The sequence below is a fragment of the Electrophorus electricus genome, chromosome 13 (assembly GCF_041902795.1).
Source record: "Electrophorus electricus isolate QZ-2024a chromosome 13, ASM4190279v1, whole genome shotgun sequence".
NCBI lineage: Eukaryota > Metazoa > Chordata > Actinopteri > Gymnotiformes > Gymnotidae > Electrophorus > Electrophorus electricus.
This window is the reverse complement of record NC_137509.1, coordinates 18,746,179-18,762,691: the sequence shown is the minus strand read 5'-3', so window position 1 is coordinate 18,762,691 and position 16,513 is coordinate 18,746,179. Positions and strand designations below refer to the sequence as shown.

General features: G+C 36.9%; 20 pseudogenes; all 20 read right to left on the bottom strand.

Moving 5' to 3' along the window:
• Positions 1 to 64: 64 nt before the first annotated feature.
• LOC145650005 (5S ribosomal RNA) lies at positions 65 to 183 on the bottom strand (annotated as a pseudogene).
• A 790-nt stretch (positions 184 to 973) lies between these two features.
• On the bottom strand, positions 974 to 1,092 carry LOC145648774 (5S ribosomal RNA; annotated as a pseudogene).
• Positions 1,093 to 1,882: 790 nt separating this feature from the next.
• Positions 1,883 to 2,001, bottom strand: LOC145647071 (5S ribosomal RNA; annotated as a pseudogene).
• A 790-nt stretch (positions 2,002 to 2,791) lies between these two features.
• Positions 2,792 to 2,910, bottom strand: LOC145650004 (5S ribosomal RNA; annotated as a pseudogene).
• A 790-nt stretch (positions 2,911 to 3,700) lies between these two features.
• On the bottom strand, positions 3,701 to 3,819 carry LOC145648773 (5S ribosomal RNA; annotated as a pseudogene).
• A 790-nt stretch (positions 3,820 to 4,609) lies between these two features.
• On the bottom strand, positions 4,610 to 4,728 carry LOC145647070 (5S ribosomal RNA; annotated as a pseudogene).
• Positions 4,729 to 5,518: 790 nt separating this feature from the next.
• On the bottom strand, positions 5,519 to 5,637 carry LOC145650118 (5S ribosomal RNA; annotated as a pseudogene).
• Positions 5,638 to 6,427: 790 nt separating this feature from the next.
• Positions 6,428 to 6,546, bottom strand: LOC145647069 (5S ribosomal RNA; annotated as a pseudogene).
• A 791-nt stretch (positions 6,547 to 7,337) lies between these two features.
• LOC145648524 (5S ribosomal RNA) lies at positions 7,338 to 7,456 on the bottom strand (annotated as a pseudogene).
• Positions 7,457 to 7,804: 348 nt separating this feature from the next.
• On the bottom strand, positions 7,805 to 7,923 carry LOC145650479 (5S ribosomal RNA; annotated as a pseudogene).
• Positions 7,924 to 8,713: 790 nt separating this feature from the next.
• LOC145648162 (5S ribosomal RNA) lies at positions 8,714 to 8,832 on the bottom strand (annotated as a pseudogene).
• Positions 8,833 to 9,622: 790 nt separating this feature from the next.
• Positions 9,623 to 9,741, bottom strand: LOC145648053 (5S ribosomal RNA; annotated as a pseudogene).
• A 790-nt stretch (positions 9,742 to 10,531) lies between these two features.
• On the bottom strand, positions 10,532 to 10,650 carry LOC145650328 (5S ribosomal RNA; annotated as a pseudogene).
• A 790-nt stretch (positions 10,651 to 11,440) lies between these two features.
• Positions 11,441 to 11,559, bottom strand: LOC145650327 (5S ribosomal RNA; annotated as a pseudogene).
• A 791-nt stretch (positions 11,560 to 12,350) lies between these two features.
• On the bottom strand, positions 12,351 to 12,469 carry LOC145648984 (5S ribosomal RNA; annotated as a pseudogene).
• A 791-nt stretch (positions 12,470 to 13,260) lies between these two features.
• Positions 13,261 to 13,379, bottom strand: LOC145649997 (5S ribosomal RNA; annotated as a pseudogene).
• Positions 13,380 to 13,727: 348 nt separating this feature from the next.
• On the bottom strand, positions 13,728 to 13,846 carry LOC145649336 (5S ribosomal RNA; annotated as a pseudogene).
• A 791-nt stretch (positions 13,847 to 14,637) lies between these two features.
• On the bottom strand, positions 14,638 to 14,756 carry LOC145648272 (5S ribosomal RNA; annotated as a pseudogene).
• A 1,105-nt stretch (positions 14,757 to 15,861) lies between these two features.
• LOC145650518 (5S ribosomal RNA) lies at positions 15,862 to 15,980 on the bottom strand (annotated as a pseudogene).
• Positions 15,981 to 16,332: 352 nt separating this feature from the next.
• Positions 16,333 to 16,451, bottom strand: LOC145645680 (5S ribosomal RNA; annotated as a pseudogene).
• Between the last annotated feature and the right edge of the window lie 62 nt (positions 16,452 to 16,513).

Here is a 16,513-nt window from a genome sequence, read left to right as displayed (position 1 = left end):
ATTAATCACTGCACTTCACATTTGAGCATGTCAGCTTGAAAGTAAATTAAAGTGATGCTAGAAAAGCTTACAGCACCTGGTATACCTAGGTAGGGTCCCACCTCAGTACTAGCCAGGCCCAAACTTGCTTAGCTTCCAAGGTCAGATGAGATTGGGCGTTCTCAAGATGGTTTGGCCATAAGCCTTAAACACTTACTCAAATTGCCTAATCATAGCAAATATGAACAAAGACCAATCTGACAATTTTTTTTATTAATCCCTGCACTTGACATTCTAGAATGTTATCTTGAATGTAAATTAAATGATGCAATAAAAGCTTACAACATCTGGTATACGGAGGCACTAACAGACAGTTTTTTGATGAATCACTGCACTTCACATTCAGGCATGTGAGTTGGAGAGTAAATGAAAGTGATGCAAAAAAAACGTACAGCATCTGCTATTCCCAGGTGCTAACAGATAGTTTGAGTTAATTATTCACTGCACTTCAAATTTGAACATGATAGCTTGAACATAAATTAAAGGGATGCAATACAATCTTACAGCACCTGCTATTCCCTGGTACTAAAATATTTCTATTTAATCTGTACACTTCACATACAAGCTTGTCAGTTGCAGATTAAAGTAAAGTGATGCAACAAAAACTTACAGCATCTGCTATTCCCAGGTGCTAACAGATAGTTTTTTTAATTAATCACTGCATTTCACATCCTAGCATGTCATCATGACAGTAAATTAAAGTGATTCAAGAGAAGCTTACAGCATCTCGTAGTCTAAGGTGCTAACAGATAGTTTTTGATGAATCACTGCACTTCACATTCAGGCATGTGAGTTGGAGAGTAAATGAAAGTGATGCAAAAAAAACTTACAGCATCGGCTATTCCCAGGTGCTAACAGATAGTTTTTTTTATTAATCACTGCACTTCACGTTTGAGCATGTCAGCTTGAAAGTAAATTAAAGTGATGCAAGAAAAGCTTACAGCACCTGGTATTCCTAGGTAGGGTCCCACCTCAGTAATATCCAGGCCCAAACTTGCTTAGCTTCCAAGGTCAGATGAGATTGGGCGTTCTCAAGCTGGTGTGGCCGTAAGCCTTAAACACTTACTCAAATTTCCTAATCATAGCAAATATGATCAAAGACCAATCTGACAATTTTTTTTATTAATCCCTGCACTTGACATTCTAGAATGTTATCTTGAATGTAAATTAAATGATGCAATAAAAGCTTACAACATCTGGTATACGGAGGCACTAACAGACAGTTTTTTGATGAATCACTGCACTTCACATTCAGGCATGTGAGTTGGAGAGTAAATGAAAGTGATGCAAAAAAAACGTACAGCATCTGCTATTCCCAGGTGCTAACAGATAGTTTGAGTTAATTATTCACTGCACTTCAAATTTGAACATGATAGCTTGAACATAAATTAAAGGGATGCAATACAATCTTACAGCACCTGCTATTCCCTGGTACTAAAATATTTCTATTTAATCTGTACACTTCACATACAAGCTTGTCAGTTGCAGATTAAAGTAAAGTGATGCAACAAAAACTTACAGCATCTGCTATTCCCAGGTGCTAACAGATAGTTTTTTTAATTAATCACTGCATTTCACATCCTAGCATGTCATCTTGACAGTAAATTAAAGTGATTCAAGAGAAGCTTACAGCATCTCGTAGTCCAAGGTGCTAACAGATAGTTTTTGATGAATCACTGCACTTCACATTCAGGCATGTGAGTTGGAGAGTAAATGAAAGTGATGCAAAAAAAACTTACAGCATCGGCTATTCCCAGGTGCTAACAGATAGTTTTTTTTATTAATCACTGCACTTCACATTTGAGCATGTCAGCTTGAAAGTAAATTAAAGTGATGCAAGAAAAGCTTACAGCACCTGGTATTCCTAGGTAGGGTCCCACCTCAGTACTATCCAGGCCCAAACCTGCTTAGCTTCCAAGGTCAGATGAGATTGGGCGTTCTCAAGCTGGTGTGGCCGTAAGCCTTAAACACTTACTCAAATTTCCTAATCATAGCAAATATGATCAAAGACCAATCTGACAATTTTTTTTATTAATCCCTGCACTTGACATTCTAGAATGTTATCTTGAATGTAAATTAAATGATGCAATAAAAGCTTACAACATCTGGTATACGGAGGCACTAACAGACAGTTTTTTGATGAATCACTGCACTTCACATTCAGGCATGTGAGTTGGAGAGTAAATGAAAGTGATGCTAAAAAAACGTACAGCATCGGCTATTCCCAGGTGCTAACAGATAGTTTGAGTTAATTATTCACTGCACTTCAAATTTGAACATGATAGCTTGAACATAAATTAAAGGGATGCAATACAATCTTACAGCACCTGCTATTCCCTGGTACTAAAATATTTCTATTTAATCTGTACACTTCACATACAAGCTTGTCAGTTGCAGATTAAAGTAAAGTGATGCAACAAAAACTTACAGCATCTGCTATTCCCAGGTGCTAACAGATAGTTTTTTTAATTAATCACTGCATTTCACATCCTAGCATGTCATCTTGACAGTAAATTAAAGTGATTCAAGAGAAGCTTACAGCATCTCGTAGTCCAAGGTGCTAACAGATAGTTTTTGATGAATCACTGCACTTCACATTCAGGCATGTGAGTTGGAGAGTAAATGAAAGTGATGCAAAAAAAACTTACAGCATCGGCTATTCCCAGGTGCTAACAGATAGTTTTTTTTATTAATCACTGCACTTCACATTTGAGCATGTCAGCTTGAAAGTAAATTAAAGTGATGCTAGAAAAGCTTACAGCACCTGGTATACCTAGGTAGGGTCCCACCTCAGTACTAGCCAGGCCCAAACTTGCTTAGCTTCCAAGGTCAGATGAGATTGGGCGTTCTCAAGATGGTTTGGCCATAAGCCTTAAACACTTACTCAAATTGCCTAATCATAGCAAATATGAACAAAGACCAATCTGACAATTTTTTTTATTAATCCCTGCACTTGACATTCTAGAATGTTATCTTGAATGTAAATTAAATGATGCAATAAAAGCTTACAACATCTGGTATACGGAGGCACTAACAGACAGTTTTTTGATGAATCACTGCACTTCACATTCAGGCATGTGAGTTGGAGAGTAAATGAAAGTGATGCAAAAAAAACGTACAGCATCTGCTATTCCCAGGTGCTAACAGATAGTTTGAGTTAATTATTCACTGCACTTCAAATTTGAACATGATAGCTTGAACATAAATTAAAGGGATGCAATACAATCTTACAGCACCTGCTATTCCCTGGTACTAAAATATTTCTATTTAATCTGTACACTTCACATACAAGCTTGTCAGTTGCAGATTAAAGTAAAGTGATGCAACAAAAACTTACAGCATCTGCTATTCCCAGGTGCTAACAGATAGTTTTTTTAATTAATCACTGCATTTCACATCCTAGCATGTCATCATGACAGTAAATTAAAGTGATTCAAGAGAAGCTTACAGCATCTCGTAGTCTAAGGTGCTAACAGATAGTTTTTGATGAATCACTGCACTTCACATTCAGGCATGTGAGTTGGAGAGTAAATGAAAGTGATGCAAAAAAAACTTACAGCATCGGCTATTCCCAGGTGCTAACAGATAGTTTTTTTTATTAATCACTGCACTTCACGTTTGAGCATGTCAGCTTGAAAGTAAATTAAAGTGATGCAAGAAAAGCTTACAGCACCTGGTATTCCTAGGTAGGGTCCCACCTCAGTAATATCCAGGCCCAAACTTGCTTAGCTTCCAAGGTCAGATGAGATTGGGCGTTCTCAAGCTGGTGTGGCCGTAAGCCTTAAACACTTACTCAAATTTCCTAATCATAGCAAATATGATCAAAGACCAATCTGACAATTTTTTTTATTAATCCCTGCACTTGACATTCTAGAATGTTATCTTGAATGTAAATTAAATGATGCAATAAAAGCTTACAACATCTGGTATACGGAGGCACTAACAGACAGTTTTTTGATGAATCACTGCACTTCACATTCAGGCATGTGAGTTGGAGAGTAAATGAAAGTGATGCAAAAAAAACGTACAGCATCTGCTATTCCCAGGTGCTAACAGATAGTTTGAGTTAATTATTCACTGCACTTCAAATTTGAACATGATAGCTTGAACATAAATTAAAGGGATGCAATACAATCTTACAGCACCTGCTATTCCCTGGTACTAAAATATTTCTATTTAATCTGTACACTTCACATACAAGCTTGTCAGTTGCAGATTAAAGTAAAGTGATGCAACAAAAACTTACAGCATCTGCTATTCCCAGGTGCTAACAGATAGTTTTTTTAATTAATCACTGCATTTCACATCCTAGCATGTCATCTTGACAGTAAATTAAAGTGATTCAAGAGAAGCTTACAGCATCTCGTAGTCCAAGGTGCTAACAGATAGTTTTTGATGAATCACTGCACTTCACATTCAGGCATGTGAGTTGGAGAGTAAATGAAAGTGATGCAAAAAAAACTTACAGCATCGGCTATTCCCAGGTGCTAACAGATAGTTTTTTTTATTAATCACTGCACTTCACATTTGAGCATGTCAGCTTGAAAGTAAATTAAAGTGATGCAAGAAAAGCTTACAGCACCTGGTATTCCTAGGTAGGGTCCCACCTCAGTACTATCCAGGCCCAAACCTGCTTAGCTTCCAAGGTCAGATGAGATTGGGCGTTCTCAAGCTGGTGTGGCCGTAAGCCTTAAACACTTACTCAAATTTCCTAATCATAGCAAATATGATCAAAGACCAATCTGACAATTTTTTTTATTAATCCCTGCACTTGACATTCTAGAATGTTATCTTGAATGTAAATTAAATGATGCAATAAAAGCTTACAACATCTGGTATACGGAGGCACTAACAGACAGTTTTTTGATGAATCACTGCACTTCACATTCAGGCATGTGAGTTGGAGAGTAAATGAAAGTGATGCTAAAAAAACGTACAGCATCGGCTATTCCCAGGTGCTAACAGATAGTTTGAGTTAATTATTCACTGCACTTCAAATTTGAACATGATAGCTTGAACATAAATTAAAGGGATGCAATACAATCTTACAGCACCTGCTATTCCCTGGTACTAAAATATTTCTATTTAATCTGTACACTTCACATACAAGCTTGTCAGTTGCAGATTAAAGTAAAGTGATGCAACAAAAACTTACAGCATCTGCTATTCCCAGGTGCTAACAGATAGTTTTTTTAATTAATCACTGCATTTCACATCCTAGCATGTCATCTTGACAGTAAATTAAAGTGATTCAAGAGAAGCTTACAGCATCTCGTAGTCCAAGGTGCTAACAGATAGTTTTTGATGAATCACTGCACTTCACATTCAGGCATGTGAGTTGGAGAGTAAATGAAAGTGATGCAAAAAAAACTTACAGCATCGGCTATTCCCAGGTGCTAACAGATAGTTTTTTTTATTAATCACTGCACTTCACATTTGAGCATGTCAGCTTGAAAGTAAATTAAAGTGATGCAAGAAAAGCTTACAGCACCTGGTATTCCTAGGTAGGGTCCCACCTCAGTACTATCCAGGCCCAAACTTGCTTAGCTTCCAAGGTCAGATGAGATTGGGCGTTCTCAAGATCGTTTGGCCATAAGCCTTAAACACTTACTCAAATTGCCTAATCATAGCAAATATGAACAAAGACCAATCTGACAATTTTTTTTATTAATCCCTGCACTTGACATTCTAGAATGTTATCTTGAATGTAAATTAAATGATGCAATAAAAGCTTACAACATCTGGTATACGGAGGCACTAACAGACAGTTTTTTGATGAATCACTGCACTTCACATTCAGGCATGTGAGTTGGAGAGTAAATGAAAGTGATGCAAAAAAAACGTACAGCATCTGCTATTCCCAGGTGCTAACAGATAGTTTGAGTTAATTATTCACTGCACTTCAAATTTGAACATGATAGCTTGAACATAAATTAAAGGGATGCAATACAATCTTACAGCACCTGCTATTCCCTGGTACTAAAATATTTCTATTTAATCTGTACACTTCACATACAAGCTTGTCAGTTGCAGATTAAAGTAAAGTGATGCAACAAAAACTTACAGCATCTGCTATTCCCAGGTGCTAACAGATAGTTTTTTTAATTAATCACTGCATTTCACGTCCTAGCATGTCATCTTGACAGTAAATTAAAGTGATTCAAGAGAAGCTTACAGCATCTCGTAGTCTAAGGTGCTAACAGATAGTTTTTGATGAATCACTGCACTTCACATTCAGGCATGTGAGTTGGAGAGTAAATGAAAGTGATGCAAAAAAAACTTACAGCATCGGCTATTCCCAGGTGCTAACAGATAGTTTTTTTTATTAATCACTGCACTTCACATTTGAGCATGTCAGCTTGAAAGTAAATTAAAGTGATGCAAGAAAAGCTTACAGCACCTGGTATTCCTAGGTAGGGTCCCACCTCAGTACTATCCAGGCCCAAACCTGCTTAGCTTCCAAGGTCAGATGAGATTGGGCGTTCTCAAGCTGGTGTGGCCGTAAGCCTTAAACACTTACTCAAATTTCCTAATCATAGCAAATATGATCAAAGACCAATCTGACAATTTTTTTTATTAATCCCTGCACTTGACATTCTAGAATGTTATCTTGAATGTAAATTAAATGATGCAATAAAAGCTTACAACATCTGGTATACGGAGGCACTAACAGACAGTTTTTTGATGAATCACTGCACTTCACATTCAGGCATGTGAGTTGGAGAGTAAATGAAAGTGATGCAAAAAAAACTTACAGCATCTGCTATTCCCAGGTGCTAACAGATAGTTTGAGTTAATTATTCACTGCACTTCAAATTTGAACATGATAGCTTGAACATAAATTAAAGGGATGCAATACAATCTTACAGCACCTGCTATTCCCTGGTACTAAAATATTTCTATTTAATCTGTACACTTCACATACAAGCTTGTCAGTTGCAGATTAAAGTAAAGTGATGCAACAAAAACTTACAGCATCTGCTATTCCCAGGTGCTAACAGATAGTTTTTTTAATTAATCACTGCATTTCACATCCTAGCATGTCATCTTGACAGTAAATTAAAGTGATTCAAGAGAAGCTTACAGCATCTCGTAGTCCAAGGTGCTAACAGATAGTTTTTTGATGAATCACTGCACTTCACATTCAGGCATGTGTGTTGGAGAGTAAATGAAAGTGATGCAAAAAAAACTTACAGCATCTGCTATTCCCAGGTGCTAACAGATAGTTTTTTTTATTAATCACTGCACTTCACATTTGAGCATGTCAGCTTGAAAGTAAATTAAAGTGATGCAAGAAAAGCTTACAGCACCTGGTATTCCTAGGTAGGGTCCCACCTCAGTACTATCCAGGCCCAAACTTTCTTAGCTTCCAAGGTCAGATGAGATTGGGCGTTCTCAAGCTGGTGTGGCCGTAAGCCTTAAACACTTACTCAAATTGCCTAATCATAGCAAATATGATCAAAGACAAATCTGACAATTTTTTTATTAATCCCTGCACTTGACATTCTAGAATGTTATCTTGAATGTAAATTAAATGATGCAATAAAAGCTTACAACATCTGGTATACGGAGGCACTAACAGACAGTTTTTTGATGAATCACTGCACTTCACATTCAGGCATGTGAGTTGGAGAGTAAATGAAAGTGATGCAAAAAATTTACAGCATCAGCTATTCCCAGGTGCTAAGAGATGGTTTTTTTATTAATCACTGCACTTCACATTTGAGCATGTTAGCTTGAAAGTAAATTAAAGTGATGCAAGAAAAGCTTACAGCACCTGGTATTCCTAGGTAGGGTCCCACCTCAGTACTATCCAGGACCAAACTTGCTTAGCTTCCAAGGTCAGAGGAGATTGGGCATTCTCAAGCTGGTGTGGCCGTAAGCCTTACACACTTACTCAAATTGCCTAATCATAGCAAATATGATCAAAGACCAATCTGACAATTTTTTTTATTAATCCCTGCACTTGACATTCTAGAATGTTATCTTGAATGTAAATTAAATGATGCAATAAAAGCTTACAACATCTGGTATACGGAGGCACTAACAGACAGTTTTTTGATGAATCACTGCACTTCACATTCAGGCATGTGAGTTGGAGAGTAAATGAAAGTGATGCAAAAAAAACGTACAGCATCGGCTATTCCCAGGTGCTAACAGATAGTTTGAGTTAATTATTCACTGCACTTCAAATTTGAACATGATAGCTTGAACATAAATTAAAGGGATGCAATACAATCTTACAGCACCTGCTATTCCCTGGTACTAAAATATTTCTATTTAATCTGTACACTTCACATACAAGCTTGTCAGTTGCAGATTAAAGTAAAGTGATGCAACAAAAACTTACAGCATCTGCTATTCCCAGGTGCTAACAGATAGTTTTTTTAATTAATCACTGCATTTCACATCCTAGCATGTCATCTTGACAGTAAATTAAAGTGATTCAAGAGAAGCTTACAGCATCTCGTAGTCCAAGGTGCTAACAGATAGTTTTTGATGAATCACTGCACTTCACATTCAGGCATGTGAGTTGGAGAGTAAATGAAAGTGATGCAAAAAAAACTTACAGCATCGGCTATTCCCAGGTGCTAACAGATAGTTTTTTTTATTAATCACTGCACTTCACATTTGAGCATGTCAGCTTGAAAGTAAATTAAAGTGATGCAAGAAAAGCTTACAGCACCTGGTATTCCTAGGTAGGGTCCCACCTCAGTACTATCCAGGCCCAAACTTGCTTAGCTTCCAAGGTCAGAGGAGATTGGGCGTTCTCAAGCTGGTGTGGCCGTAAGCCTTAAACACTTACTCAAATTTCCTAATCATAGCAAATATGATCAAAGACCAATCTGACAATTTTTTTTATTAATCCCTGCACTTGACATTCTAGAATGTTATCTTGAATGTAAATTAAATGATGCAATAAAAGCTTACAACATCTGGTATACGGAGGCACTAACAGACAGTTTTTTGATGAATCACTGCACTTCACATTCAGGCATGTGAGTTGGAGAGTAAATGAAAGTGATGCAAAAAAAACGTACAGCATCGGCTATTCCCAGGTGCTAACAGATAGTTTGAGTTAATTATTCACTGCACTTCAAATTTGAACATGAAAGCTTGAACATAAATTAAAGGGATGCAATACAATCTTACAGCACCTGCTATTCCCTGGTACTAAAATATTTCTATTTAATCTGTACACTTCACATACAAGCTTGTCAGTTGCAGATTAAAGTAAAGTGATGCAACAAAAACTTACAGCATCTGCTATTCCCAGGTGCTAACAGATAGTTTTTTTAATTAATCACTGCATTTCACATCCTAGCATGTCATCTTGACAGTAAATTAAAGTGATTCAAGAGAAGCTTACAGCATCTCGTAGTCCAAGGTGCTAACAGATAGTTTTTGATGAATCACTGCACTTCACATTCAGGCATGTGAGTTGGAGAGTAAATGAAAGTGATGCAAAAAAAACTTACAGCATCGGCTATTCCCAGGTGCTAACAGATAGTTTTTTTTATTAATCACTGCACTTCACATTTGAGCATGTCAGCTTGAAAGTAAATTAAAGTGATGCAAGAAAAGCTTACAGCACCTGGTATTCCTAGGTAGGGTCCCACCTCAGTACTATCCAGGCCCAAACTTGCTTAGCTTCCAAGGTCAGATGAGATTGGGCGTTCTCAAGATGGTTTGGCCATAAGCCTTAAACACTTACTCAAATTGCCTAATCATAGCAAATATGAACAAAGACCAATCTGACAATTTTTTTTATTAATCCCTGCACTTGACATTCTTGAATGTTATCTTGAATGTAAATTAAATGATGCAATAAAAGCTTACAACATCTGGTATACAGAGGCACTAAAAGACAGTTTTTTGATGAATCACTGCACTTCACATTCAGGCATGTGAGTTGGAGAGTAAATGAAAGTGATGCAAAAAAAACGTACAGCATCGGCTATTCCCAGGTGCTAACAGATAGTTTGAGTTAATTATTCACTGCACTTCAAATTTGAACATGAAAGCTTGAACATAAATTAAAGGGATGCAATACAATCTTACAGCACCTGCTATTCCCTGGTACTAAAATATTTCTATTTAATCTGTACACTTCACATACAAGCTTGTCAGTTGCAGATTAAAGTAAAGTGATGCAACAAAAACTTACAGCATCTGCTATTCCCAGGTGCTAACAGATAGTTTTTTTAATTAATCACTGCATTTCACATCCTAGCATGTCATCTTGACAGTAAATTAAAGTGATTCAAGAGAAGCTTACAGCATCTCGTAGTCCAAGGTGCTAACAGATAGTTTTTGATGAATCACTGCACTTCACATTCAGGCATGTGAGTTGGAGAGTAAATGAAAGTGATGCAAAAAAAACTTACAGCATCGGCTATTCCCAGGTGCTAACAGATAGTTTTTTTTATTAATCACTGCACTTCACATTTGAGCATGTCAGCTTGAAAGTAAATTAAAGTGATGCAAGAAAAGCTCACAGCACCTGGTATTCCTAGGTAGGGTCCCACCTCAGTACTATCCAGGACCAAACTTGCTTAGCTTCCAAGGTCAGATGAGATTGGGCGTTCTCAAGATGGTTTGGCCATAAGCCTTAAACACTTACTCAAATTGCCTAATCATAGCAAATATGATCAAAGACCAATCTGACAATTTTTTTTATTAATCCCTGCACTTGACATTCTAGAATGTTATCTTGAATGTAAATTAAATGATGCAATAAAAGCTTACAACATCTGGTATACGGAGGCACTAACAGACAGTTTTTTGATGAATCACTGCACTTCACATTCAGGCATGTGAGTTGGAGAGTAAATGAAAGTGATGCAAAAAAAACGTACAGCATCTGCTATTCCCAGGTGCTAACATATAGTTTGAGTTAATTATTCACTGCACTTCAAATTTGAACATGATAGCTTGAACATAAATTAAAGGGATGCAATACAATCTTACAGCACCTGCTATTCCCTGGTACTAAAATATTTCTATTTAATCTGTACACTTCACATACAAGCTTGTCAGTTGCAGATTAAAGTAAAGTGATGCAACAAAAACTTACAGCATCTGCTATTCCCAGGTGCTAACAGATAGTTTTTTTAATTAATCACTGCATTTCACATCCTAGCATGTCATCTTGACAGTAAATTAAAGTGATTCAAGAGAAGCTTACAGCATCTCGTAGTCCAAGGTGCTAACAGATAGTTTTTGATGAATCACTGCACTTCACATTCAGGCATGTGAGTTGGAGAGTAAATGAAAGTGATGCAAAAAAAACTTACAGCATCGGCTATTCCCAGGTGCTAACAGATAGTTTTTTTTATTAATCACTGCACTTCACATTTGAGCATGTCAGCTTGAAAGTAAATTAAAGTGATGCAAGAAAAGCTCACAGCACCTGGTATTCCTAGGTAGGGTCCCACCTCAGTACTATCCAGGACCAAACTTGCTTAGCTTCCAAGGTCAGATGAGATTGGGCGTTCTCAAGATGGTTTGGCCATAAGCCTTAAACACTTACTCAAATTGCCTAATCATAGCAAATATGATCAAAGACCAATCTGACAATTTTTTTTATTAATCCCTGCACTTGACATTCTAGAATGTTATCTTGAATGTAAATTAAATGATGCAATAAAAGCTTACAACATCTGGTATACGGAGGCACTAACAGACAGTTTTTTGATGAATCACTGCACTTCACATTCAGGCATGTGAGTTGGAGAGTAAATGAAAGTGATGCAAAAAAAACGTACAGCATCTGCTATTCCCAGGTGCTAACAGATAGTTTGAGTTAATTATTCACTGCACTTCAAATTTGAACATGATAGCTTGAACATAAATTAAAGGGATGCAATACAATCTTACAGCACCTGCTATTCCCTGGTACTAAAATATTTCTATTTAATCTGTACACTTCACATACAAGCTTGTCAGTTGCAGATTAAAGTAAAGTGATGCAACAAAAACTTACAGCATCTGCTATTCCCAGGTGCTAACAGATAGTTTTTTTAATTAATCACTGCATTTCACATCCTAGCATGTCATCTTGACAGTAAATTAAAGTGATTCAAGAGAAGCTTACAGCATCTCGTAGTCCAAGGTGCTAACAGATAGTTTTTGATGAATCACTGCACTTCACATTCAGGCATGTGAGTTGGAGAGTAAATGAAAGTGATGCAAAAAAAACTTACAGCATCGGCTATTCCCAGGTGCTAACAGATAGTTTTTTTTTATTAATCACTGCACTTCACATTTGAGCATGTCAGCTTGAAAGTAAATTAAAGTGATGCAAGAAAAGCTTACAGCAACCGGTATTCCTAGGTAGGGTCCCACCTCAGTACTATCCAGGCCCAAACTTGCTTAGCTTCCAAGGTCAGATGAGATTGGGCGTTCTCAAGCTGGTGTGGCCGTAAGCCTTAAACACTTACTCAACTTTCCTAATCATAGCAAATATGATCAAAGACCAATCTGACAATTTTTTTTATTAATCCCTGCACTTGACATTCTAGAATGTTATCTTGAATGTAAATTAAATGATGCAATAAAAGCTTACAACATCTGGTATACGGAGGCACTAACAGACAGTTTTTTGATGAATCACTGCACTTCACATTCAGGCATGTGAGTTGGAGAGTAAATGAAAGTGATGCAAAAAAAACTTACAGCATCTGCTATTCCCAGGTGCTAACAGATAGTTTGAGTTAATTATTCACTGCACTTCAAATTTGAACATGATAGCTTGAACATAAATTAAAGGGATGCAATACAATCTTACAGCACCTGCTATTCCCTGGTACTAAAATATTTCTATTTAATCTGTACACTTCACATACAAGCTTGTCAGTTGCAGATTAAAGTAAAGTGATGCAACAAAAACTTACAGCATCTGCTATTCCCAGGTGCTAACAGATAGTTTTTTTAATTAATCACTGCATTTCACATCCTAGCATGTCATCTTGACAGTAAATTAAAGTGATTCAAGAGAAGCTTACAGCATCTCGTAGTCCAAGGTGCTAACAGATAGTTTTTTGATGAATCACTGCACTTCACATTCAGGCATGTGTGTTGGAGAGTAAATGAAAGTGATGCAAAAAAAACTTACAGCATCTGCTATTCCCAGGTGCTAACAGATAGTTTTTTTTATTAATCACTGCACTTCACATTTGAGCATGTCAGCTTGAAAGTAAATTAAAGTGATGCAAGAAAAGCTTACAGCACCTGGTATTCCTAGGTAGGGTCCCACCTCAGTACTATCCAGGCCCAAACTTTCTTAGCTTCCAAGGTCAGAGGAGATTGGGCGTTCTCAAGCTGGTGTGGCCGTAAGCCTTAAACACTTACTCAAATTGCCTAATCATAGCAAATATGATCAAAGACAAATCTGACAATTTTTTTATTAATCCCTGCACTTGACATTCTAGAATGTTATCTTGAATGTAAATTAAATGATGCAATAAAAGCTTACAACATCTGGTATACGGAGGCACTAACAGACAGTTTTTTGATGAATCACTGCACTTCACATTCAGGCATGTGAGTTGGAGAGTAAATGAAAGTGATGCAAAAAATTTACAGCATCGGCTATTCCCAGGTGCTAAGAGATGGTTTTTTTATTAATCACTGCACTTCACATTTGAGCATGTTAGCTTGAAAGTAAATTAAAGTGATGCAAGAAAAGCTTACAGCACCTGGTATTCCTAGGTAGGGTCCCACCTCAGTACTATCCAGGACCAAACTTGCTTAGCTTCCAAGGTCAGATGAGATTGGGCATTCTCAAGCTGGTGTGGCCGTAAGCCTTAAACACTTACTCAAATTGCCTAATCATAGCAAATATGATCAAACACCAATCTGACAATTTTTTTTATTAATCCCTGCATTTGACATTCTAGAACGTTATCTTGAATGTAAATTAAATGATGCAATAAAAGCTTACAACATCTGGTATACGGAGGCACTAACAGACAGTTTTTTGATGAATCACTGCACTTCACATTCAGGCATGTGAGTTGGAGAGTAAATGAAAGTGATGCAAAAAAAACTTACAGCATCTGCTATTCCCAGGTGCTAACAGATAGTTTGAGTTAATTATTCACTGCACTTCAAATTTGAATATGATAGCTTGAACATAAATTAAAGGGATGCAATACAATCTTACAGCACCTGCTATTCCCTGGTACTAAAATATTTCTATTTAATCTGTACACTTCACATACAAGCTTGTCAGTTGCAGATTAAAGTAAAGTGATGCAACAAAAACTTACAGCATTTGCTATTCCCAGGTGCTAACAGATAGTTTTTTTAATTAATCACTGCACTTCACATCCTAGCATGTCATCTTGAAAGTAAATTAAAGTGATGCAAGAGAAGCTTACAGCATCTCGTAGTCCAAGGTGCTAACAGATAGATTTTTGAGGAATCACTGCACTTCACATTCAGGCATGTGAGTTGGAGAGTAAATGAAAGTGATGCAAAAAAAACTTACAGCATCTGCTATTCCCAGGTGCTAACAGATTGTTTTTTTTATTAATCACTGCACTTCACATTTGAGCATGTCAGCTTGAAAGTAAATTAAAGTGATGCAAGAAAAGCTTACAGCACCTGGTATTCCTAGGTAGGGTCCCACCTCAGTACTATTCAGGCCCAAACTTACTTAGCTTCCAAGGTCAGATGAGATTGGGCGTTCTCAAGCTGGTGTGGCCGTAAGCCTTAAACACTTACTCAAATTGCCTAATCATAGCAAATATGATCAAAGACCAATCTGACAATTTTTTTTATTAATCCCTGCACTTGACATTCTAGAATGTTATCTTGAATGTAATTAAATGATGCAATAAAAGCTTACAATACGGAGTTGGTATACGGAGGCACTAATTATTCACTGCACTTCAAATTTGAACATGATAGCTTGAACATAAATTAAAGGGATGCAATACAATCTTACAGCACCTGCTATTCCCTGGTACTAAAATATTTCTATTTAATCTGTACACTTCACATACAAACTTGACAGTTGCAGATTAAAGTAAAGTGATGCAACAAAAACTTACAGCATCTGCTATTCCCAGGTGCTAACAGATAGTTTTTTAAATTAATCACTGCATTTCACATCCTAGCATGTCATCTTGACAGTAAATTAAAGTGATGCAAGAGAAGCTTACAGCATCTCGTAGTCCAAGGTGCTAACATATAGTTTTTTGATGAATCACTGCACTTCACATTCAGGCATGTGAGTTGGAGAGTAAATTAAAGTGATGCAAAAAAAACTTACAGCATCTGCTATTCCCAGGTGCTAACAGATAGTTTGAGTTAATTATTCACTGCACTTCAAATTTGAACATGATAGCTTGAACATAAATTAAAGGGATGCAATACAATATTACAGCACCTGCTATTCCCTGGTACTAAAATATTTCTATTTAATCTGTACACTTCACATACAAGCTTGTCAGTTGCAGATTAAAGTAAAGTGATGCAACAAAAACTTACAGCATCTGCTATTCCCAGGTGCTAACAGATAGTTTTTTTAATTAATCACTGCATTTCACATCCTAGCATGTCATCCTGACAGTAAATTAAAGTGATTCAAGAGAAGCTTACAGCATCTCGTAGTCCAAGGTGCTAACAGATAGTTTTTGATGAATCACTGCACTTCACATTCAGGCATGTGAGTTGGAGAGTAAATGAAAGTGATGCAAAAAAAACTTACAGCATCGGCTATTCCCAGGTGCTAACAGATAGTTTTTTTTATTAATCATTGCACTTCACATTTGAGCATGTCAGCTTGAAAGTAAATTAAAGTGATGCAAGAAAAGCTTACAGCACCTGGTATACATAGGTAGGGTCCCACCTCAGTACTATCCAGGCCCAAACTTGCTTAGCTTCCAAGGTCAGATGAGATAGGGCATTCTCAAGCTGGTATGGCCGTAAGCCTTAAACACTTACTCAAATTGCCTAATCATAGCAAATATGATCAAAGACCAATCTGACAATTTTTTTTATTAATCCCTGCAATTGACATTCTAGAATGTTATCTTGAATGTAAATTAAATGATGCAATAAAAGCTTACAACATCTGGAATACGGAGGCACTAACAGACAGTTTTTTGATGAATCACTGCACTTCACATTCAGGCATGTGAGTTGGAGAGTAAATGAAAGTGATGCAACAAAAACTTACAGCATCTGCTATTCCCAGGTGCTAACAGATAGTTTTTTTTATTAATCATTGCACTTCACATTTGAGCATGTCAGCGTGAAAGTAAATTAAAGTGATGCAAGAAAAGCTTACAGCACCTGGTATACATAGGTAGGGTCCCACCTCAGTACTATCCAGGCCCAAACTTGCTTAGCTTCTAAGGTCAGATGAGATTGGGCATTCTCAAGCTGGTGTGCCCGTAAGTCTTAAACACTTACTCAAATTGCCTAATCATAGCAAATATGATCAAAGACCAATCTGACAATT